This window comes from Thunnus albacares, chromosome 4 (genome assembly GCF_914725855.1).
Source record: "Thunnus albacares chromosome 4, fThuAlb1.1, whole genome shotgun sequence".
NCBI lineage: Eukaryota > Metazoa > Chordata > Actinopteri > Scombriformes > Scombridae > Thunnus > Thunnus albacares.
The window spans coordinates 28,947,403-28,972,649 of record NC_058109.1 but is presented as its reverse complement, the minus strand read 5'-3'; the positions used below and the strand labels follow the sequence as shown (position 1 = coordinate 28,972,649).

General features: G+C 39.7%; 2 long non-coding RNA genes across 2 annotated transcripts; both read left to right on the top strand.

The window, feature by feature from the left end:
- Positions 1–8,552: 8,552 nt before the first annotated feature.
- LOC122981466 lies at positions 8,553–11,179 on the top strand. Its single transcript, XR_006403244.1, has 2 exons — positions 8,553–9,357; positions 10,696–11,179. It is a non-coding gene; the product is annotated as an uncharacterized LOC122981466 (long non-coding RNA).
- Positions 11,180–17,301: 6,122 nt separating this feature from the next.
- On the top strand, positions 17,302–24,327 carry LOC122981467. Its single transcript, XR_006403245.1, has 2 exons — positions 17,302–20,327; positions 20,690–24,327. It is a non-coding gene; the product is annotated as an uncharacterized LOC122981467 (long non-coding RNA).
- The last annotated feature ends 920 nt before the right edge of the window (positions 24,328–25,247 follow it).

Sequence of the window (25,247 nt, the reverse complement as noted above, 5' to 3'; positions counted from 1 at the left end):
GACACACCCTGTCTGCAGAGATGAACCGCTGCTCCGCTTTAGTCACTCTTCAGGACTCTCTCCACATGAGATCCTCTTACACTAGATTAATTCGATTTGTGTTTTCTGTTCCAGGCAATTAAACGTGTGCGTGTGTAAAGGGTTAAATGAGATCACTAAAAGTAATTACCAATATCCATCACTGAAGCCCAGCACGTCTGCAACATGCATCTCTTTCCCTTTTTTTTAAGGTAAACTTGCATTCAGCAGTCAGCACTCCTCTCACCTGGACTCAAAGGCAACAAAAGCATCATTATTTTGTAAATGATGGTCAGGTCATAGTTTGTTATTGATTATCAAAAATTTGGTTATATTTATATTTATATTGTGGAGAACTATGGGACCCTCATTAACAAATGACATGTTGTCAACTCAAATAACTTTATTAGCACTAATCGTTTAAAGGGTTCTCCATAAAGTTAGGGGGACTCACAAGAGAAAAGGATGATCTAAATTGAGTGCAGTGCAGTGGATCCTGGAATGGGACAAACAAAGAAAAAAGTGGATTCTGCACTTCCCACAATGCAACTTGATGGTATCCCTTGTTAGACCATCCCTGCCAAGTAAGTCTCCGCATCACACCACACCCCCAGTTTGTAATGCTCTTTCCGCTTTTCTGATGCTGCTTTCACATCATATTAGACAGATGTTAAACGTGGGAAAGATTCCCATGTTCACTACTTTCAAACTTTCAAGTCAATGGACAACTCAAGACAGTTGTGTGAATGCAGGGTTGGTTGTGTGAGGGTTAAAATACTGTATGTTATCAATGTAGCACTATATGAATAAATTTTCGTGTTTAATTAACTTGAACAACCAACTTGGCTGATGTCAGGCATCTATGTTTGGTTTTTCAGACACTTCTGTATTGTGTATTATTACACGTTGGAGCATTCAGAAAAATCTGAGTTTCCCAGTTATAACAATACAATGCTATTTACAAGTCAGAAACTGGTAATTATGATAACTAAAATTTGGCACGAACACACCATGAGGGTTTTTTTTTTTTTTTTTAAAGGATGAGTTATTGTGGCTCATTATTTCAGTTACAGCTGCTCACTTTAAAAGTTTCTCGTGCTTGCTTTTAGTCTCTTTCTCTGGCTGACTGTCTAAACACAGGGATGACAAAAATGATTTTGACTCTTTGTTGCTTTGAAATATATATTTATACTTTGATGGTTCAAAGACCTATTTTTGTATGTGTGTTTTGGACATCTTTCCTGCGATCTTGTCTTTTACAATGGATGTATAATGCAAAAAGTCCAAGGGCGACTATGCCAAAATCAACAAAGCCCAGTGGTGCTTTGTCTTTCCTTGCCTGTCACCCAGTGCACGCTGGGATGTGCACAAGTTGTGATTGTGAGAAGAAATTGGTGTGTTTAGAAAATGGCTGGACAGATAAATTGATGGCTGGATGGGTGGATGCGCAGACTATTTCCAGTGATCATAATGAGAACACTGTGTTCTACATCATACTGCTGCAGCTCCAGCACAGAGTATAAATGATCACCAACGTGTGCAGGGAAATGACAAAAAACGTGACTCTCACAGTCATACCTTAACTCTACCATGGAAATAAATATAGATCTCAGTGATGAGTTGAGCCTGGGTGATTGTAGGAGGAACTTTGACAGGAAATGACAGGTGGATGAGTGTTGAAAACTTGCTATTAGCACAGTTTGTCAGCTTTTTCCTTCATTACATTGTTACACCTACAGGTGCTCTTTGAAGCTAGCATGCTATAAACAGCAGTCTCTTTAATCTTGTCGACACTAACTAGTTAAGTATATTATTGTTCTATTTAAGTCCACAGTACAACACATCATGTCTAATTAACTTCAGGGAATGGAGGTTGTGATTGCAGTTGTATATTTACATGAAATATATACTGTGCACTTTCACACTCGAAACAGGAGGAAACTTATTGATTTTAGTGACACTTTTACCTTACCTGGGTACATTATTGGGTCTCGGTCCTTGTCTGCAACTTAAATACGTCTTTGCAATGTTATTGCAATAAATGGTTTATTGGTAACACTTCAAATAAACCCTCTCTATTTAGCAGTTGTAAGAAATATATAAAAAGATAACAAATTGTGTGTTATATCATGTAAGCAGATAATTACATTTTTATGTATTTATTAATGTATTTGTCAACTATTTTAATTGCTTTGCAGTTGTTAAGGTTGTTGCTAAGGTTTTGCCGTGTGTTGTTTGAATTGTCTACTCTCATATTTCAGATGTGAGAAGTTGTGAGAAGAACTTTGAGAAGTTGACATTTGGAGTAAAGAACAAGAAAAAGTAGTGAAATCCTACTTCTATAGTTTTTTGACGTAGCCTCCCAAGCAGCTGGAAGTTGGCCTTGACGCAGCTTCTGAAGGATCAGAACAGAGCGGACTCATCAGAAGGGGGGCCTTAAAGAGACAGGAACTAAAATAGCCTGTTTCAGACAGAGGCTGAACTGAGGGGCTGCGTAAAGGGCCAGTATAAGATAAATAAGGAGTTTTTTGAACTGTGAATCATGCAAATATTTTCCAGAAGAGCCCCAGGTTAAAAACATAGATCTGGAAATGTGCATAATATGTCCCTTTAACTGTTTATACAGATGTACAAATCATTCAAAGAAAGGTTTAAAACTGTTTATAAATGAGATCAAAACTCAAAAAGACATGTTGAGCTTAGAAAAAAAAGTCTGACAAAAAAAAAAAAAAAAAAAAAAAAAAATTCCACTCACTAATTTTCTCCCTGGGCTTTCAGCTACATTCCATGGAATTTGCTCAATTCAGTCGGCATAGAGAGTGAAGAAGCTTTTATTAATAAATAAATAGATACTAGATGAATATATAATTAACAAATATTTGCTTCATATTTCATATAATATAAAATATGAATACAACATTCATATTTTATGTGAATACTGTACAACAAGACAACATTCTGCATGTGGTGTCTGTTGCAGTGACTCTACAGCGTGAGGGGAGAGTTAAAGCTTTAAGATCGGCTGTGGTGCTGGAAGCAAGTAATTCTCAAATATGTAGCTGCAACAGAGGAAAAGAAATGGGACTTGAATAATATGTACAAACCCAAATGGTAGATATTCTATACATAAAATCTGCACAAACAGGAGATGACGCTCACTATAACTGCATCTCTGTGTTTCTACACTTGTGCCGGCATGCGGAAAGTGAAGTAAACTACTTGTTAAATGCTCTACTGTAAGTGCACCATACTCAGTAGTGAACACAAGCAGCAGTATACAGTACAAAACACCATTACCTGGATTAAAATGACATTTTCTTGTGCCTCACATTATTCATCCACATTGTTTCCACAGATACACACATTGAATCCAACTCTGTGTTTAAACAAAGAACCTTAAAAGATCCTTTTTCTGCTCAATATATTTTTGAAATACAGTGTGTCAACATTATAAGCTGATTTGGCACTGTGTGTTCTGAAGACATGAGGGGATAAATGTGTGTGTGTGTGTGTGTGTGTGTGTGTGTGTGTGTGTGTGTGTGTGTAGAGGCTAGATAAGGGCACATTTTACACCTCTGACTACCACTATTCCCTTGGCCAGGCCTTAAATGACATGGAAATTGAGTTCTGGAGAGTCCCTATAAAACAGATACAGCTTGGAGGAGGGAAGGAGAGACTTACTAGTCTATTTCCCTCTCTATCAGACAAAAGCTATGCAACATGGGAGGAGAGGTCCCCCATGTAAGAAACACTAGTTTTAGGACTGAGAAAGATATTTTTCTCTGCTTATTTTCCAAGGCCTCTGCAGGGAATAAATCCAGGGCTGTTTTGGACCTGATGATTGACACCACAGACAGAAAAAGAGCCAAAACAACACAGCAAACAGGCTTCCAGCAAAAAACGCTTTTTTTTTTCTTAGGCAACAATAACACATCTGTGAGCTATCATGTTCATTTGAGTACACTTACAGTTACTGTACAACAGAGAGCCTTTTATATAACATGCTGTAACACAGGTACTTATACAAAAATAAGCATCCGTGCTGTTACAGCACAATGGGAATAACTGAGCGCTGTGTCATGCCCTATCCACTTGCATTTCACACCAGCGTGGCCACACAGGATTAAGAATGAAATTTAAGGATGAAAAAAATGAATGAAGAAAGTACGGTCTGATTCTCCAGACTCCCTGTGTGGAGTGTGTGGTTACCTGGGGAATAACAAATGGTCTGGGTAAAATGGTATGTGAGAGCGGATCACTGTTTAATATGAGAATAATGTCTGTTCAGAGTGTGACCCACTGACTCTTATAATAGAGCTGTGAAGTCTTCTGCGGAGCTCTGAGAGTTAAACTGCAACTGCTGAGGTCAGCCTATTGAAATGCAATATTGAGTATGTATATAACCTTACTTGGGAGAGGCTAATGCTGGTTCAGGTTCAATGTGGTAATGAACCTTCCAGTCACATAGTCACCACAGATATTATCTGTTGAGTAATTGGCATGCAAAGGTCCAGTTTGTGATGGGGAATGCTGAACTGGAGGTGTTGGGTCAGCAGGCATATTTACCATCGCAAAGGCAGGATATGAAAAGAAATATATGCAAGTATAGACTCTACTGCAGTATTTAGGTTGGATATAGTATAGAATACTAATATCATGGTCACTACTTTATGTAAGTGTTGTTAAAATTTTTGGGGAGTTTTCACTTTAAAGGATAATTCTGCTTTGACAAAACTTGAGTCTTACTTTCATAGTCTTAGCCAAGATTTCAATTAGTAATAATAACACCGTGCTCATCAAGATGCTAAAAAGAATTCACTTAAATTAAGAATTATTACCAACTTTTGAGGAGTGCTCATGTTCAGTTTTTTTTTTTTTTTTTTTCCAGTTTTCACAACCTGTATGACTGTCTGACCCAACAGAGGAATGACCTCACTCTGGGTATGATTGGGGAACACGCTGCCAAATCCTTAAGTCCAAATCATTTCCTTTTCTTTTTCTATAGACAGACACTTTGCAGCTTATACAGACAACTAACTACTAATTATAAATAAACAGCTGCCTTTCTCAGTATTTCCTTATTAACCAGAAAAAAGGACAAAACTCAGGCAAAAACAAAAATAACAGAATAAATAGACTGTGCTGTGGACACTCAGGCAGATGCAACATGCATTAATAGGCTACATAAACAAGACAGCTTTGCACTCCTAATACCAGAGAGAGAACGTCTACAGCCTTGTTAACCGAAAACAATCAGTGATTGTGTTGTCCCACTCACCTGTCTGAGTTCTGTGAACCCTGCACTCTACGAAGACCTCAACAGTCTGCACAAGGTCCAACTTCTTTTCTCATTCATTATCAGCACATAATATGACCAGTCTACTCTGCCTCTGTTCTCCCATTCTGCTCCATAAATAGTTTTGAATGATTCTGAACTGAAAATGAGCGCTTGGCAGAAATGGTCAAAAGCAACATATAGGCCATGGACACCTCATTGAATGTATAGTCACCAACATCATGAGCATTTTGGCCAGATCCAGCATGCACCTGTTGGCCATGCAACATTATTGGTGTACTTGATTTGGCTCACTTAGCATGCTTACTGGGTGCTGCATTAAATTAGTGATTAATTAAAGGATATGTATCATACACATTTCCAGGTGTATATTTATAGTCTGGGGCTCTTCTGGAATATCTTTGCATGATTTATGGTCCTTATTTATCTTATACTGGCTCTTTATGCAGCTCCTCAGTTCAGCCTCTGTCTGAAACAGGCTGTTTTAGCTCCTGCCTCTCTAAGGCCACCCTGTGTTCTGATTGGCCAGCTCCCAAAAGATTTCCAGCAGTTCACCTTAAGTTTTGGAACTTTGATGTTTAACATAGATATCTAACATCATCATACAGTATAGAATAACAGAAAATCACAATAAGCATGATGTACCCTTCAAGGTAGATGCAGGCTTTTCTTTACTTACACTAGCCCCAGAATAACCCATAATATTCTCATCCTTAATGTTGCATTGGTTTTTGTACTGGTCACAAACCCTGCTGCTCAGCCAGTGGTCTGACTGCTTCTGTTTCTCGATCCATCAGACTTTGCTGCAGCAATGTTGCAACAACACTGTAGCTAGTTAACAATTCTGCCTCTCACCAAAATAAATGATTAATGCCTCAAAGAGTGACGTGCCTCACTGATGGTCAAAAATGCTTCTGCCGTAACAAGCTTTAATCCATCAACACAAATGCTGAGCTAGGCTGTTTAGATACTGTAAGCAAAGCACTTGCCAAGACATAGAGAGGGAAAAAAAAGCCTCTCTATCACTGATAATGATCCGCAGCCATTTAGAAGGGCAGGAAGCAGACAGGTTGCTCCGGCAGTAAGTGAATGAATATTCTTTAAGCGCTGGAGAGTAATTCACTAGCAGGACAAGCTGCCCTCCTTGAAGACAAATGTGTGTGCATAATGCTGGGGAACATTAGCGGGCGGGGTTTCCTGAGGAAGGACCTACCCTTTATTTAATATACTCCTCACAGATGGATTGAAGCCGTGGAGCCCGGCACAGCAGCACAATTAATATTTTGATTAGAACTCTGGGAAAATTATATCCAGTGATGTATTGCAGCTGTCAACTGATGGCTCCAAACTCAGCTGTCTCCAGACGTATTGACATTAGTGATAAGCTAAATAATGACATGCCTCTGAATTCAGCATTGTTCAGTAAGGAACAGAAGGGGCAGGAAACAATACAATCTTCTCTCAACACAAACAAAATTTAAACAGCCGAAGAGAAAAAGTGACTTGTGACCAAATATTCAATCCAGTATCATGGCAGTTTGTGAAACAGTCGTGAAATTTAATCTATAGATTCATGTGCATTTTTTTCAAAACACTCAGCACAACTTTCAAACTTATGCATGTCAATATCAAGTATCAAGTATCTTTCGTGTCTGCACCACGTACGACACTGAGCATCAGTCTGGTGGGTGGACCGGAGGACCTGGAGTATTTTCCTCACTGTCAATTCCTGTGTCTTTTAATGACATCCTCAACATTTCTCTACAGAAAAATATGCAAGTGTCCTTGATAATTCAACAATATGATAGATGAATGTCATGGCCATCCGTTTGAATTATTTCTCCTTTGATACTGAGAAATCAAGTTTTTTTTGTCCGTTTTGGATAGCACATGGCTACATTACCCATGTTCCTCAGCCACCGTTGCTATGGAGACGAAGACAGTCTGCTTCGTTACCCGTTACAAAACTTTTATTTACTATTATATCTACTGTTTACTTTTAATTATTGAATTCATTTCAAACTGATTAAGATTTTGTGTGTGCTCATGGAGTCCCCACTTCACACACAACAGAGATAGTGGTGTTTGGATTTGGATGGTTGTGATTGCCGCCGACTGGCGGCAATTTGAAATGGAATGAAGCCCACCCACGGCAGACATCCTAAAACGGAGATGAATGCAAAAAGTCCACCCATAACACAATGCCCTTCCTTAACCCTAACCTGCCTTTGCCTTTGAAATTTTGTACCATGGCCTCATAAATGGGTTGAGGTCGGTGTTATCTAACTGGACTTTACATTTTACATCCCTCATTCAATCCCTGCACGTCACTTTCATATATTTCATCAAACTGGACTTTAGATTGTTCATTGCATTCAACCTCTGCAGCTACATAATTTAATTATGTAGCGACATGTCACATTTAATTTTTGCTCTTGTCATTGTCATATATTTAATACAATTCATTTCTTTGTCCATATTTCCTTTGTACAGTCAACATTTCATTTCAAGTTTTATATCCCATTTCAAAACTTTTACTATTCCATTCTGTAAATAGATTTAAAATTTCAATTTAATTTTAATATTGATATTACTTTGTTTATTTCATTATCATTATTATTACCTTACTGTTGTCTATTTTTATTCTTCCGTGTTGTGTTTTTTGGGAGCAAACATGAGACACATTCTTTGTATGCTTGCATTGGCTAATAAAACTGATTCTGATTCTGATTTAATGGACTAGTGTATGTCATGCTGATAGATAATCCCAAAACCAAGAATCATGAAGACACAAAAAAATCTCCAGGGTTGTGTAAATAGTAGATTTTCTTTTAGATAAAGATTAAAAGGTTCAGTAGAATAAATAAGTTTAAAAATATACAGATGTATAGTTATAAATATTTGTTTTATTTTGAAGAGTTCATGGAAAGAGTAAAAGGAAGTAGAATTCCAGAGAGAGTTTAATACTGGTCTTTCATTAGTTGAAGTCATGGATGTATAATAAGAGCTGGATAGGGCGCTGCTGCTCAGCCTTGCAGCCATTTTTTCCCAGTGGCCACTCGCGGTATTGCAGCGAAAAATCCCCCTGCGGCCCAAAAAGGATTTTCCCCATAGACCACCATTGTAAAAGAGTCTCCTGTAAAACTGTTGACAGGACGCCTCGAACTGCAAACAACGTCGATTATGACTCTTTCTATGATAAACCTTTGATCCATGGAGGTTTTATGTTTGTAAAACGTTCCTCAAGCCGAGAAAAGCGATTTAAAAATCCGTGACGTCATCACAATGTAAAGTCTATGAGCCGCGCGGGAGCTCGCGGGCAGGGCCAGCGGGGGAAACACTACTGCGCGCATTCAGTGGGCCGCACAACGCGAAAGCAAACCCGGAAGCTAGAAACTTTTTTGGCGTATGCGCCAGGCGAGCAATTCCTTTAGGACTGAATGGGCGCCATTTTTCGTCCGGTTTCCAGCTCTTGTAATACATCCATGGTTGAGGTGGGTGGGATCACACAGGTGTATGTAAAGAGAGAGAGAGAGAGAGGGGAAGTAGAGTGTGAGTGAAATTGTGTAACTTGACAGACTGAGTAGCACTGTATGCGCAGTGTTTACAAACAAATGTGTAGCTGGTGTCAGAGATTATCTACCCGACAGTCTAGGCCAGGCTACATGCTACATGCTACATATTTTCTGCTAGCAGCTAGAGATACTTCTACTCGAAGTTTGATGTACAGTTGTTCACGTTTGTTTGTTTATTAGCTCATTAGCCGAACGTGTGTTTATTAGCATTCATTAGCACAGTTAATGGACTTATAGCCACTGTGTAGCTAACCCAGTTTATGCTAAAGGCTTTAGTTAATCTTTTTCGACGTGGAAACCCTGAGGATTTATCGGACAGCGCCATGAGCCACTAAGTCAACGCTCAGAGAGACTTTTCACTACATGGTCCGGACCCGCCATCTTTGGACTTCAGTGTGTATCCTGTTCCTTCCCGGAGACCGTGAGGCTGGTTTAAACTGCTGATTGGAGTCAAGCTTCATGACTAAGGTACCACATTTTATTTGATGCTCTTTTGAGTGAAGTGGCCAAATAGTTTTGGACCTCTCCGTTCCCATGCATTCAATCAGGCTTGCAACGGGGTTTATTTCATTTTATTTGAATACCTGCCGGCTTGTGTGTCGTGTGTATGTGTTTGGTGAATGTGGGCCCACAAACTTGGGTATGAATTTAAACCAGAGCTAATCTAAATTTCACTGTGAGTGCCTTGTTTTACATTTGAAGAGAGTTATTGCCATAAGTCAGTTATTGAAAGAGACTAAATATTATCTTATTGTTTGTATGGGAAATTTGCAAAAGTAAATAATAGAAGTTCATTATTTCTCAAACAACTTCCAGTGTGATGTTTGGTTATTTCTTTAACTAGAGGTATTTAACAGTGGATATCAGTGACAGTTTTGTTTAAAGGAGTGATACACCTATTTTATTACAGTAGTCTAATTCATCAGGTAGATTACAGTGCATAGATTTAATACAAGGGTTTAATAAAAGTGAGCCTAATAAGTGTAATACAGTTCATTATTAGTGAATATAGGAACCCAAGACAAATACAAAAGTATATATAAACAAAAGAGAAACAGAGTAACATCTAAGTAGTACTTATTGTACATTAAGTAAGCTGATTTAAAGAACTCAGGGCCCTTCCCTGACTAGACTAGGAATAGGTGGGCTACATAGGTAAAGCGGGATAATAAAGTTCACAATAGTAAATAATAAAAGTAAAGTTCATGCACATATAATTCAGTCATGCTGCTTGCTTTTACTTATTTGCACATGATTACACAAAGAGACAAATCATATACTAATATACTGTATAAATATGACCGTGGATCCTTGTTATGTAAGAGATACATTTGTATCTTAATTACGCATATTGTGTTCTGGATGTTTATTAAATTGTAGCCCCACAACTGAAGGTCCTCAGCCAATAAAGTGATGGCAGCCGGTTACGTTGTTTGTAATTTGTTGTTTATAGCCTGTGAGCTCTGTGACGTCACCTGAGCCAGAGGGTCAAAGGGGCTTCAAGGATGCAGTATCCTGACATAACCAGAAAAAGTTTGGTTATTGTGTGCATACTGCATACGAAATATTACTAATGTCGTTATTTTAATTGACTGTTATGAGATTTTGCTTTTTTCACAATTTAAGAAGAAATGTCATTGTACAACAAAGAAATCTCAAAATGAGACCCCTGGACATATTCCAAACATAGATAGATAGATAGGTAGATCTGTTTGGAATAAATTCAGTAATTAAAACTAAATAGTAGGTGAAATAGTTCAATCAGTAGAGACCATTTAATGAGAAAAGATAATGTTTATTATACAGATAGATGTGCTTGGACTCAACAAGGACATCATCCCTGAGGCAGCCATGAGATAGAGCCCCGCATGGAGTCCAGACACTGGTGGTGGTGTTGGTAGATGACTTGAGATGAGGCTGATAGCTGATGAAGTGATGGTACCAGCGATCCTGTGGAGCCTGGGTGGAGATGGGGACATGGAGGGGCACACACAACAGCAGCATGCCAGACCAAAGCAGAGAGAAAGAGACATATTTAAAAAGACAGCAACCAGATGATAGACTAACAATGAAAATGTGTCGCCGTGCTATTGGGTAGAAGTGTTCAGCTGGTGAAAGCTGAAAGTCAAACTACGCACCTGTGCATTGACAGCTAGGAAATGATTGAGCATGCGTGAGAAATGAGAATGACAAGGAGGTACAAGCAATAAAATTATGCCTGGCATGCAAAAGATAGTCCTCCTGACGGAACTCACTAAGCCTCAATAAATAAAGGTTTTGTAATGTGTAACAAAGCAGACTGTCTTCATCTCCATAGTAATGATGGCTGAGGATCATGGGTAATGTAGGCTAACCGTAATGTAATGTAATCGTATTGTTGAGTTATCAAGGACACTTTTGTGTTTTTGTATTCAGAAATCTTAAAAATATCATTAAAACCTTAAGACGGTGACAATGAGGAAAATATTTCCCGGCAGCAAGTCCCACCAGACTAATGCTCACAGCGTCATATGTGGTGCAAGCATGAAAGATTCTTGCAAGTGAAATACATTAGTTTGAAAGTCATGCCGACTGTTATGAAAAAAATGGGAAATTCGTGTCCTTGTACGTGAATCTATAGATTAAATTTCGTGAGTATTTCACAAACTGCCATGATACTGGGTTGAAATATTACCTCTCTCACAGAACGTCAACCACAGATAAAGAATAAAGTCCCCTCGCTCATGAAGCAAAATTCCTCCATGCACAGTGAGGCCTTTAAATTGTGTGCAGTGGACCATTGTTTCCAGCAGGGAGTCCAGGCAGGCAACTCTATGTGAGCTAACAATGTCCTCAACTGGCTGGCCGTTGGTTGCTGTGCGCTCCCAGTGCAGGTGAAGCCAGAGTGGTGGTGAGCAGCTGTCAGAGAGGCCTGTAATTGGAGCCCATTGCACCATTAGTCCTGCCCATTAGGCCTGTTATGATCGCTGTCTGTCTCTGCTACACTTCTACAGTCACTGTCTCCATTTGACCCAGGGCACTCCCTCCTACATGGGGACAGAGCTGACACTTAATGACTTGTCATGTGCCCACCTGTGACTTTCTGTGCTGACGATCCAGTGTGACACATTCCCCTGTGCGCTGTCTGATCTGTAATGGTCTCCATCCATACAGGGAATAGGAGTGTTCACCCAAGGCAAAAAAAAAAGAAAAAAAAAAAGAAAAGAAATTGAATGATTGTATTCTGCCGTTTCTGCGCAGGCGATAGCAAGCGAAAGCCAAAGTGCCTGAAGAGAGGAAAAGTAATAGAAACTGTGTGGTGGTGCGATGGATGGAGACTGAGTGAGATGTGAAGATATAAAATCATCAGCTGTCAGCGCAAATAGTTTGGTTTATACGCACAGATACCACCGTTCCCCTCAAACACTGTGGTTTGACTTAAATGAAAAGAAAACTTGTCCCCTCTTTGAACTTTTCTCTGGAGGACAAAATCAATCTCAACAACCTCAAATTTCAACACAGTTCCTCAATCCAGTTACTGCAGGAGATAATACCAAGGTTGTGCCCTGTGTTGTCCATCTCCTTCACTTGCCATCTGTGCTTATGACATTCTCACACCCCAACTCCGTCAAATGAAAAATAATCTTAAGCATGACACCTGGAAATTGAATCTAATTGGAGCTAAATCCTGTTCGCGGAGCCAACGGCATATCGATTCTCTCCTCATTCGGCAAGAGTACAGTGTGTGCTGAATGTATCCAAAAATAGCAAATGAAGTCATCAGCACTCACAGATAAGTATGTAACACTTTTAGTAATGCACAGCAGCAGAAGGAAACTGACGCGTTTCAGCCCTAGGCTTTCCTCAGCATTTCTGAGACATATGTGGGTGTGACCCCTATTAAACAGCAGCCATGGACCTGCTGGTGATTAACAACCAGCTGATACAAATCATCAAAACAGCATCAAAAAGACAAATAATAGTAAGAAAAATAGTAGTAAAGAAGATTAAGTCATAAGAAGAAATACATCACATTCTGTTATTGCAACAACCAGATAAGTGACCAATTTATTTACACAATAACAAGAAGATGCACATATGTAAACTCATCATGTGCAGAACCTCTGTAGAAAATACAAATACATATACATCAATAATCCCCATCTGTATTCATAAAAAACAAGACAAAAACAATTGATCATTTAAAAACAAAACTGAAAACGTGAAAAGACTGTGAACTATGTAGAACTGAATTGTGGAGTCAGAGCGTTAAAGTGTTTTTCACCATTTCTGGGTTCAGGATTATTTGGGCGGGCCTGACATGGTGGCTCTATGACATAGAGGGGTAACTAGCATGACCCCTCCCCCACTCTATAAACACTAGAGCGCACATACTTATAGTCACTATTTTTACACCGGGTAGTTTTACAAACTTTTATCAGAGACAAGTGGGATTCACTTTGGATAACCTGCTGTTACTGGTGAATGGGGACATTTTTCGGTCAACCTTAGTACTCAAGGAGTTATTTTAAACTCAGCTGCTGCATCCGTTGACAGGTGGAGCCACCAGTGACTTCAGCTTCAGCACCAGCTTTGCAGCTGGGAGGTCCCCGGCCAGAGAGAGAGCATTTGCTGGGCAGCACTTCACCAAAATGTATGACGTGAGAGGCTTTTGCTCCAAGGGTGATTGCCACAATAAAGCTGCCAAGTGAGTAACGTTATGTGCCCCATAGTCCATTGAAAAAGATGATCGTTCAACATAACAATGACTGGTGTTAACTAGTCATTTCAGTTACATTTTTACTCCACATTACATAGAAAATATGTTCAGAACTAAACAGTGGAAATAAACCATGTTACTTGTCTTACACCTATTTTAAATTGTGTATTTTTATACAGGAGTGTGGTGTGAGTGTTGTCAACTCAGACGCTGTTCAGTTAGGCTGTGCTGTCAGTGCCTACAGCGGACACACCCCCAGACTTTCAGAGCAGAGAATACTGCTTATTTTTCCAGGATTTTGAAACCTATTTTATATACTTGGAGATTTTCATTCATTTTCATTCAAATTTGACTGGGTGGTTAATTACACATTTTTCTATGGTGTGACAACCTGAAAACACATTTATTATTGCTTTACACAGACTTTAAAGTGTAACTTCATCCCCATGTCTGATCCTTACTCCACCCACTGCATAATTTTGAAAAATGCTAAAAAGTAAGTAAGAGGCTGAGAGGAGAGAGTGGGGCGTGGATGTGTGAGGCAGGAGGGCAGGAGTAGCTCAATGACATCCCCTGGCCAGAGAAAAATTATAATAATAATGTGTTTAACTTGGTTTATTTTCATATGAATACAGTTCTAACTTCAGGACCTAACAGGAGAACTGACCTGCTGGAGGAAATCTCTCTGCTGCAGAGTTGTAGTCCGCTGCTGCTCTGCAGCAGACAGGTTCAGTAACGGTGGAGCTCCATTTACACTGCATTTCACTGGCTCTAGAGAAGGCCTTTCTGGTTTTTTTGGAGTTTCACGGCCACCGTAGGTTCTCCTACATGCTTGGAAGGTGAGGGGAGGGGTATTCATTTGGTTGCCATCTGCAGCCTCACTGCTGCATAACACTAAATCCTACACACTAGACCTTTAAAGTGTCTGAGAGGTCTCCTCTACCCAGACACTTTAATTCTGCCAGCAAGCCAGCATTATAACAGAACACTTTTATGCAGGGTTTCAATACCTTTGGGACAGAATGCAGGCTTTATACTTCTGAAAATGGAGTCAGAGTGGTGGTAATGTTGCACAGCAGTCCCTGGAAACCCTTTTTATTTTTTTTCGGGTAGGAATGCAGATTATGTTCTCTTTATTTGAGGATTTTGATGAATTAAAGATTGCCATAATGTGACAAGCTGCTTTCACCAGTTGGGTAAATGTTTTTGGTAGTGTTTTTCACCCCCCCCCCCCTCCCCCATTAGTTATTTATACCATCTCATAGTAATTAAATGAAAAAACAAAAACTGTCCAGCTTATTACAAGTGATTAAAGCTTCTGCTACATTTTGGGAGCATCTATTTCTAAAATGGTTTTTGCCTTCTTGCCAAAACATTTCAACCTATAATCCAAAAATATTGATAAAACATTCAAATATAATATACAAGAACTTTCAAAGACACAAATTTAATGAAAACTTCATCTATAAGCTATGTGGAAAAGGGAATCTTTCTTTGATATTTTTCATTGGATTTCACTGCTCAGATTCACAATTCTTGAAACTTGCTTAATGATTCTTAGAAGAGACCTTATCAATTTCAAGGTCTTGAAGTCCCTCTAATGCAAATGTATTCATTTTTCAAGTGAATATAAAATTTGTCAATCTTTTCTTGTTAAAGTTTAATGGACGATTCTGGGAAACCACATCACACTTCACTTGAACTCACGCTAAAGCTGATTATTAACTTCGCTTAAGCATCTGAAAGGTGCTAAGCTCTGAAGTTGTGACAGCGTGTCTAAAGTGCAGGGTATAGCTTGACAAAACCTCTGTAGATCATGGAGTGCCGTGGGGAGTGATCTGCCAAATCCTGAGCTCAGGAGGAATAGTTGTTTTGATGGTGGGCATCAATATAGCACCAGAGTGGACACAGGCCCAGCGAGAGCCTGCCCACGCTGGGCCCTGAGATACACAAAGACGCGTCTTCTCAGTGTCTGACCATTCCCAGTGGCATGGTCAGTCATGACATGTTCAGTTTGATGGCTCAGAATAGCTGTTGTCTTGTCTGTTCCAGTGAGGATTCACAGCTTTGACAATATGTCTCAGCGTCCAGTGTCACCCGGGGCCCCAATTAATCACTCCTCACACCTAATACACATATGCAGGCCATATTCACACCTGCTGATATAGTGCACACACTTAAATGCATGCACACACTCAAAGACACTTCTGCACACACTATTCGCTGCTCACTCCTGCCACGACAATGACCACAGGCAACTCTCCAGCATTATTCATGTGAGTTGATGGGTCTGGACTGGCACTTGGTGAGACCTCCTCTGGACCGGTGTCCTGGCAGGGAGACCCGTTGCTTCTTGTCCCTGTTAGCCTCTTCATCCCTATTAAAGAAATCATTGCACCCAGATCCCAGATGGTGTGTTATGATTACTGGCAAGCCCTCTGATTATGGAGCAGTCTCCCTGGAAGGTCTGAGTCATGCTGGATCCTTGTCTGCAACAGTATTCCAGGCAATCCTAAAATGATGCTCTAGCAGCAGGACAGATTTTATATTCTAGATAACTTCTTCATAAACTGTTTTGCAGTCTGTTGGTGTTTGTGGTCATCATTCAGGTTGTCATTTATCTTCTGAAAACAGCCGCAAAACAAAAAGTCTTCTTAAATTTTCCCCCCCAAGTGAAATCTGACTTGTTTGAATCCTGACAACAGCCCACAGCAATGCTGTTGTTTAGAAAACCTCCAGTGTATTGAAGGTACACACTTGGGGTAGAGCCAAATCCGACTATGGTATTTGGTAAAGCACAAATAGTGGGTTTTTACGAGTATTTATTTCATACGAATATTTTTAAAACTATTTGTTGGTGCATGCAGGTTGTGCTTATACTCTGGGTTTCGGGCCTCCAGGGGCCTCTCGAGACATGAGCTTAAAAAACAACAACACAGTAAACACGATGTAGGAGAGAGAGCTACCTGTGCTGAGGGGCGGACATGATGAGGAGTTGATGTGCTTCAACACTCTTTGAAAAAACATTATTTACATCATTACATTGGTTTGTAACGGGACAGAGTGCACAGTAAACTCGGCAGCCACACATTTCTCTGTTCTGTATTTCTCTGTTTTGTGTCTTCAGGTTAGGCTAACCCATTGTTGCTAACTTTGGAGCTAACCCCCTTTACTTTTCCCAGCATTTGGGGAAACAACAGACGTGACTTTTTAGCATTTATTAACTGACACACTGTAGTCTGTACTGTACATTTACTGCCAGACTGACAATTTACTACTAACCTCTTCCTCTGCCCCGCTCGCATCCACCGTCACTTCTCTGCCCCTCGCTCTTTCCCACTCGCTACGCAAACATATTCCTTAACGGAGCCACGCTACCAGTTGACTCACATACCGGAACAGCGTTGCTCGGAGACTCCCAAACGCTGTCGATTTCTGAATGAATGGATATGTCATTATGGAGAAACACAGATTCAGTAAACGTTCAGTACATTCAGTAAACTACAGTTGACTACAGTTAGATCCAGCAGTCTCCATTAGGTTGGGCGAGTTCAAAGTTGTGAAAACAACGGGGGTGTTTTGAATACACCCCCATTTTCACAGGTAATTTGTTAGTCTGTCCCTCCTGCCGCAGGACATAATGGATTACTCCTGGAAAGCTGTTGATGTAGCACTTTTCTCCTTATGAAAGTAACACAGAGATTATTTGACCAATGAGAATTTAGTCAGACGAGAGCATATCGACCAACTAATCGACCAGTCGACCAGCAGACTACAGCCCTAGTAGTATCCCACGCTAATGATCACAGGTTAAACAGACTGTCTATAGTAGTGTTAAGGTCCCCCTGCATATATTCATATTGTTCACATAGGCATTCATTAGTTAAGAGTTCAGTTTATTGGTTTGAGTGTGGATTAGGAACTGAATGTTAGTTTTAAAATGATTTTCTTTGAACCAATATGCACCATATAGCTTCATGGTTTTTCTAATTGTTTTCAAAATTCTTTACATAAATATACTGTAGCTTAAAGTTGCACTAATAAATATTTAAATATCAGTCATGGATCAAATAATTATGAATGTGAGAGGAGTTGCTCATAGTGCTGAAGCCACAGAGAATTACCTCCCAGCTCTGCAGCTCCCCTCAGCTCTTCAGAGCCTTTTAGTCTATTGTGGATCATTTTTTTATTTTTCCAGTCTGCAAAGCTCCGATACCCCACCTAACTAGCACCAAGCACAGTCACCAATTCGTTGCTATGATGGTAGAAAAACACATTAAAAAAATATAATAATCTAATAATCAAAAACTATAAAACATCATAGTATGCTTTGGAATATGTAATGTATGCATCATTAATAATAATAGGAAATGACTAAAACATGCAAAAAAGATGGTTTAATCCTTCAGGACAGTCAGGCCTGACCACACTTTATTAGCAGTAGACTGCAGTAAGTGACTCTTTTATGATTTGCTAGCACCCAAATGTGCTTATAAGATCTATTGCAAAGTATGTAAGCACTAAATGTACAAACAGTTGGCAAAATAAATTAAAAGGTCGAATAAACAACTGGAGAAACGTCACAAATGCAGATGCTTCCATACTGAATGGTGTGATCAGTGTGAAGATGATGTGAATCTTATACTATGGTCTTCACAATCACCAGGTCTCCTCCCAGTTGAACACCTATGGGAGATATGTTAGACAGCAGTCTCCACCATCACCATCAAAACACCAAATGATGGAATATCTCCCAGAAGAATCATTTCTTTCCATCACTCTAACGCTGACTCTGATAGGTATAAAATCCCCAAATACTCAAAAATAAAAAAGCTGTTCTGGAGGGTCGTAGTGGCCCTAAATCACTAAAACACATTTCTTTAGGTTTACATCCATCTTTATGTCTATATTGCTTGTATAACTAATTATACCTTGTGGCCACTGTGACAACAATGTAAGTAAATTGTTAAATTTGTTGATACAGTCGCTCTTAAATACTGGGAGATGCAGTGTGAGACATCACAGCCATGACAACAGTACACTGTGAGTGTCGCTTTCACTTTTTCTTCACTATGTTACCATACAGTAGATTTGCTTTTCTGTAGAAGCACTGCAGGGGTTTGTGTCTGTCTTGCTTCTGCCTCTTAGGATCAAATGGATGTGAAAATAAAGTCAGTTACCATTAATATTGGAGCCGTTTTACCCATAAAACAGCTGAAGGCTGGGCATCATGGCGACAAAAAGAAAGAAATATCAAAGACGGAGCCCTCGATGACAAAGGCAATGCATTTGATTTTCAAAGGGATGCAGATATCAGCACTTTCAAATCGCTTGACCAGGCATGGCCTTTCCACTCTCTTACCTTTCATCTCAAGAGCTGGCCCCAGGAAAGAAATGATGGAAGGCTACTCAATATTTAAATGCGTCCAGGCGTGACAAGTTCATGCTTTCATTCTGATTTGATTTGAATATTGAAAAGCCTCCTTCATAAGCAGCAAATACTGGTCCAAGCACCAAATCTGTCGGCCATCTGAGGGAGAATGAAGAGGCCTCTTCATCCACCACCATATAAATGACATGGATTCATCTTAACATTTTTAATCAAGGTCCAGTTTGCTCCTTAAAGAATGTAATTATTGTGAAGAACCACTTTATTTAAGATACAGTTTACAATGGATTTACAGTGGATTTCTACAAGATTGAAATGTCAGTTTACAAAAATGTATCTGACCATAAACATGTTGTAAATAGACACTTTCACAGCTAAGTTTGATATTCAGCTGTCAGTCAAGCAGACGTGACTCCAATATAATATCTCCTTAATTAAACAACAGTTTTCTGAAGTGTAATTAGCCCAGCAGGCACTATTCTTTATACACTAAATGTATTGACTTTGTATTTATGCAGAGAAGATGGGGTTTATCCCATTCACACTTCAGTGCATGTTAAGAGACACATACACACTTCCAAGTTGCACATCCTTTTTTTTTTTTTTGTTTTGCTTAAATTACCATTTAGTTAAATTTTCATTCCTTTCATCCTGTTTTAACTAAATACGCCTCCTTAGCTCCTATCTGGCTTTTTACATAACTGGCAGCTTGTGCACTAGTGTCGTTTCAAGAAGAGCTACAGCAGTAATCTAAAAACTACATTTGCAATGCATGTTTTGTCATCTCAGCGACACTCAATTGCTGTCTTCATTTTCGTGAGGTTTGTTGAACAGAGAAATAGGCAAATGAGAATTTGCTTGTTTTCGCTGTAGTTCACTAATTCAGAGCAAGCGACTGTGATGTGCATGCTATGTTTAAAACTCTTGAGGAATATGTCGTCTAAATTGGATGTACGATATTGTGTGAATTAATGTATTGATTCTGTGCAGCAGGTCACACTGTCAGTGCTACTTTGCATATAACTACATATCAATGAGTACAATGTGGAAGAGATTACGAATAAAGCATTAAAACATCAATACTGAGCCGTTTCGCTCCTTGCTTCTTTCAGATGACCTCATGCACTCTGCCTATAGCATTGCATTGTGGGACTGCTATTTTAAAAAAGGAGCCAGAAGGACATGAATGAAAGAAACAGGTGGGCTAACTCCCACTTCAACAAGTTTACTGCAGCAGGTTCTTCTTTCCAGCAGAGCCCAGTTGAGAGGGAGGTAAACAATGCACGGCAGCAGCAGCAGCAGCAGTTTGGTTTACCTGGAGGAAAGCCACCTGAGAGATAGAACTAGATGGTAATTTGATTTCAGCACATGTTGTTAATAAAGGCCTTATGCTCCTCTCTGCTGCTATGATTTCATTTAGACGCATAATGCTGAACATTAATATCAATACATACACTATTGATTTTTCCCTTCTGCCTGCTTTGAAAGAGAGGGGTTTAGAGTGGAGAAAAGGGGGATTCAATTGCACTGAATTTAATTTGGTGGTTTCATGTCAGCATAGATATCCTGAAATTCAGACTTGTCTGAAGCCCTGTTCAATATCGTTGCTTGACCCCTTTCTCTGATTTCTTCCCCTCAGAGAGAGAGAGATGCATTACTCTGAAAGAAAGAGAGAGGCTCTAATCTTTCTCCCTCTTCTCTCTTTTACAAAGTCTTCTCAACCCCTACCCACAGAACCACAAAGGGTCTTTGAAGGGTCAGTGTTGAAGCATTTCCATGGAGAGAAAAGGCCAAGCATGTGGGTGTTCAATGGAAATCCAGCTCCCAAACTTTCCTTTGGGCTTAACGATGGGCATCTGTTGTGCAAATGTCAAAGGTGGTTTGTGTGATTGTTTTGGCAATAAAATTTTCATCCTTTGCTGCAAGATCAGAGGTCACTTGCTTCAGAGGGGCTATACTGGATTCTAAAAAGAAGAATATTAAGAAGTGCCTGTGGGAAGAAGTACAGTCGGAAATAAAAAAATAATTGCGATTGATGTTGAGGGGAAAGCTGACACCTCATTCATCACAGAACAAACTGAATCCCGATATATTCCACTGAATGTGTACTCTGTTAATTGGGCACAATTATAATTAATGGATGCACTCAACAAAGAATATTAAAGAACAGATGTTTACTCAACCTAAGTCAATAGTCTCAGAAACCTTCAATTATGCCCCCCCTATAGGGAACAAAGATGGAGCATTAATCTGAGCCAATTGACAGTAGATTGAATTGATTACCTTATTATAAGGAAGCTTGGTTATTATTGCCATAACTCACTGCCGATTAGCAATCTTTTGCAATGCAGAAAGAGACAAGACATAATCACATGACCATCCCATATTCATCTCGTATACTTGATTAGGTCAGATGTACAGAGAGAGGCAGTCGGAGAAGAGAGTGGGTATCAATTTCAGGATATGAAAATGATTTCCATAGACACCCCTGGGTGGTGAAAGGCTACTGCGCAGCAATCTGATTGGGTACCATTAATCATGACTAAACAGTCTATCGTTGCTGTAGACCATGTTTTCAACATTTACGCACAAACAAACCCCACAGACATGTATTTATTTGGAGTTAGCTTCAAAACAATATTCTTATCCTCTACCATCAAAATTAAAATATGAGAAAAGGGGACAATAGCAAAGGTCAGGATATTCCACAATCAACGCTGATGAACAGATTTTCATGTTTACGGTTAGCAGCCGACTGAGTTCAGGCAGCGGACATATGGAGAATGTGCCTTGATTTGTGCTCTGCTTGCTGAATCGCTTGAATTGAGATGTTCACCCCTTGTGCTCTGCCTGCATGATGAGGGCGAGCTTCTGAACTTCCATCCTGTCAAGGGTGTGTTGGATGCATTCTTCTGACAGCTCTCTTGCTTTACTTTGCACCCCCACCTCCCTCCCCATCCCTCCATTTCACACCACAGAGGTCAGGGATTCTGTGTGTGTGCGCGTGTGGGTGAGTGCGAGTGTGTGTGGAATAGTGTGCAAGGAGGAGAGAGAGAGAGCTGAAGCCTGTATGGGGAGAAGCTGTCTTCCTTCTCAGCCAGTGCTGTTGTCAAGTCTTTGGTGTTAAAGAACTCAGACAGTATGTCCCCTACCTCACCTTGCTGAAAACAGGGCCTGATATCAGCTTTCATCCATGGTACCAGTGTGTGACGAGTGTGTGCACATGCCCACTCAAGTGTAACGAGTTTGTTCTTTTCTCTGTGTGTTTCTATGTGTGTGTAATATGTGTGTATGTCCTTTTTCCTGCGCCATATTGTTTTGACTGTTCAGTATTTATCTTCTGTATGTGGAGAAGAGCGACTCGAGGATGACTTGAGGATTAATGCAATCCTCCAACAGGATATAACATGTCAGATTTTCACACTATGGCTTCCCTGTGGTGACCAGATGGATGGTTTCCATGAAGAGAAGTGACTATATCGACCCCAACCCAAAAGAGGGACTGCTGCAGTTTACTCATACACATAGCAATCTCTTTTTGAGTCGACTCTTAACACATTTCCTAGATTTCCTTTCCTGCACATCATGGCAGTAGGGCAGGAAGAAGTAATGCTTTCAACAGTGTTTAAAAAAATACTTCAATTCATCTGTATTTAGAAGCAGCAGGTCAAAACAGAACCAAAGACCATGTTTATTCCCTGATGGTGTAACCCTTCTATAAAACAAAAAGGGCAGTTATTCGTTTTTCCTAAAAGAAAGATCAGTCTAGAGAAAGAAAAATCGACTTTCATGATGAAAATATTTCCTTTTAAGAAGTTTTTCTTTTTTTTTTGTGGGGAAATTTTTATTTTTTCGTGGTGGAGGTTTGATTGAATATAACAGCAAATCATCAGCCTCTACAAACTGATACTATACTCATGATACTCTTGTTTACCCATGTACAACAAAAACAGCAAAGAAGAAGAAGAAGAAACATCAGTTATAAGTGTCATAAACTACCATAGACACACACACATATATATATATAGTAGTTCTACTTCTAGTCTGTAGCTGCAACAGTCAGTTGATTAACTCATTAGTTGATTGACAGAAAATACATCTTCAACAATTAATTGTCATTTTTGAAGAAAAAAATGACAAAAATATGTCTTTCAGCCTTTCATGTGTTAGAATTTCCAGCTTTTCTTTGTTTTACATGATGGTAAACAGAATATATTTGGATTTTGAAATGTTGTTTGGACAAATTTGAAGATGTCACCTGTGGTTCTGGAAATGTGTGATTATCATTTATCGCTATTTTCTTACATTTTATGGACCTAAAGATTATTGATAAGACAAAGTAACTGGCAATAGACGATGAAAGTCATTGTTATTGTAGGTGCAGCCCTTTTGCTTTTGTAGTTTTTTTTGTATTTATACTCTTGTGTGAAGCACACTGAATTTGTATATGCAGTAACATAAAAGTGTGCTATAAATCTTCACTTTAAGATCTAAGATCTCATTGTTAAAGGATAAAAGCATAAGATAATATTTGTTTGTACACATAAATGATTCAGTTGCTGGCTGTGATACATTGTGATGGTAACCTGCTAGAGGTCATAGCTCATACATCTTTTTATTCACTGCCTCATCACTGTTGAGACGAAAAACATTTTGTAGTAAATCCAGCGAAAAACTTTAAGCTCCATTATGCATGTTCTTCCTCTCACCTGTCACTAATACTACACAACACCAGCTGCTATGGTTTGTGTAAAAGTCATGTGTCCTCTGAAGTCCCACTAATAGCCTCCTCCTGACCTGACATGGCAATGCAGACACCAGTTCATCTGTCTCTCATACATCCTTCTCACCCTCCCCATCCTTCGTCTCCATGTTTGAGCCCCTGCCTGCCTGTCCCATCCCAGGCTGCTGCCTGACAGGCAGCAAACCGGGCCTGACAGGTGGCCAGGCAGTGTCACAGGCTCACCGCAGAGAGCAGAGCCTGTCTCCACTCATTTCCTCCTTTCTGCTCCCTGACCTGAACCCTACCGCTCCAAACCTCAGCCCACCCCACCTGCCTTCCTGCTGGGGGAACATCACGCCAAACATGGAGGCTTCCTTTTTATAGACAAGCTGTTTAAGTGAATGCTTCTCTCTTCTGCTGTCTGGTTTTGTTTTAATGTATGTGTTTGTGTAGGAGGTGAAGATTGTATTATGGAATAACACACTGTAGAGGAAAATCTCTCAAGGTGTAAGGATAAAAGGTGCTATTTCATGTTCAAGAGCTTTTTGAAAATGTCTCGCCAGTGCCTCTTATTTTCTTTGTTGAGGAGCTTTTATAAAGGATTCCAATATATTTATGGTGAACTGAGCCAGACTGAATGCCATTTCTTGCATCCTGAGATCTCCAAGGTGTTGCTCTTTTTAGAAGATTGTTTGCCATCTGCCATGAAATATCACATTCATGAAAAATGGAAATCTTTGCATTCTAAAACTGCTTGTGTAACTGCAACTCATCACAGCAGAATCATTATGAGTGAGAAAAAAGAAGTGTTTCAGATTGAGCTCCATTTTCAAACTGTGATCTCTGCCAACAGAAAAGAGTCCTTCCTATGCAGAAGCTGTAGTTTGACTAAATGGAGACAGTTAGTCTTATCAAAGCACACAAACCCTCAGATGATCCACTGCTCTGTATCTCGGCAATCATCCTTTGAATTCTGCCTTTTCACCCTGATACGTTCCCTTGCATCGCTTTTGTTTTTTGCTCTGGAACGAGACACATCAGCCTCAACTGTAATTGGTTTTCATGTAAATTGAGATCGGTCAGGAGATCAGCAGATTACCTCTGCATGCTTTTTCTCATACTCTCAAACGCACAAGTACATATGCATACAAATACACACACATACGGTGCATACAAAGAGACAGTCTGTCTCCTGCACACTTATAGGCTATACACACAGATTAGACTGTTGCCATGGAAGTCTTCCTAATGAGAGCTGAGATGACAGTTGAAATTCAGACATTATAATGCATCACAGTAGACGTCCCAGGAAATTGTTCCATTTCAAGAGAGAAAAAACCTGGTTGGCTCCTTTGTGTCTGAGAGAGACAGTTAAATGGCCCTAAATCAGCCTTAATTTGATGTTTGATCTTCCGCACCCCTAAAGCATAATGGCCTTGAATATGTGATCCTGTCCATTCAGAGCATGATGAAAGTATCTTGACGGCTCAGTCTGTACAAAGGTGTGCTGTTAGCAGGAACATTCACACAGCAATGAACAAGATGGA